The sequence below is a fragment of the Schistocerca cancellata genome, chromosome 3 (assembly GCF_023864275.1).
Source record: "Schistocerca cancellata isolate TAMUIC-IGC-003103 chromosome 3, iqSchCanc2.1, whole genome shotgun sequence".
NCBI classification, from domain to species: Eukaryota; Metazoa; Arthropoda; class Insecta; order Orthoptera; family Acrididae; genus Schistocerca; species Schistocerca cancellata.
Window position 1 is genome coordinate 45,469,425 of NC_064628.1, and position 836 is coordinate 45,470,260.

Consider the following 836-nt stretch of genomic DNA (forward strand, 5'->3'; position numbering starts at 1 on the left):
TGTGCCAATGTTAACACCACGACATCGGCAACTATGACTGAAATCAGCGCATAACCATCGGCACTGGACGTTGGCGGAGTGGCAGATCGTTGCGCGATCTGATGACCCCCAGTACCCTCTTCATCATGCCGATGGGAGGGCGCGAATCCGTTGTCTTCCAGGAGAACATCGCTTGACATTTACACAGCGGGACAGAGACCGGCTCGTGATGGCTCCATTATACCCTGGGGAACATTCACGCAGGCATCTGCGGGTCCAGTTGAGCTTTTGCAAGGTACCATGAGCGCCTATGAGTATCATACACTGGTTGGTGACCACGTACACCCCATAATGATGATCATGTTTCCCGACGGCACCGGCATTTTCCGATAAGTAATATACAATGTCACAAGGCCAGGAGTGTGACGGAGTGGTTCGACGAACACAGTGGCGAGTTCCAATTGATGTTCTGGCCCCCAGCTCGCCCGATCTGAAACCGATCGAACGCGTTTTGGATGTGATTGAATGCGGTGTCAGAGCTAATCGCCACCCTTGCCCGAAGTTATGGGAATCGGACAACTTGTGTGTGCAGATGTGGTGCTAAGTTCCTCTAGCGACCTACGAAGGCCTCACTGCTTCCATGCCACTTCGCGTCGCTGCTGTTATTAGTTTTATAGGTGGACATATCGGTTATTAGGCAGGTGTGTCATAACGTTCTAGCTGATGTCTGTGTGCAGTTCGAACAGCTCCGAATACTTGTAAGCCCAGGATGGCTTGCCATGAAGGACAACAAAACGGAGTGTAAAATGTCGTCAACGTACTGCTGTGCTGTAAGGGTGTAGCAGATGAAAACCACA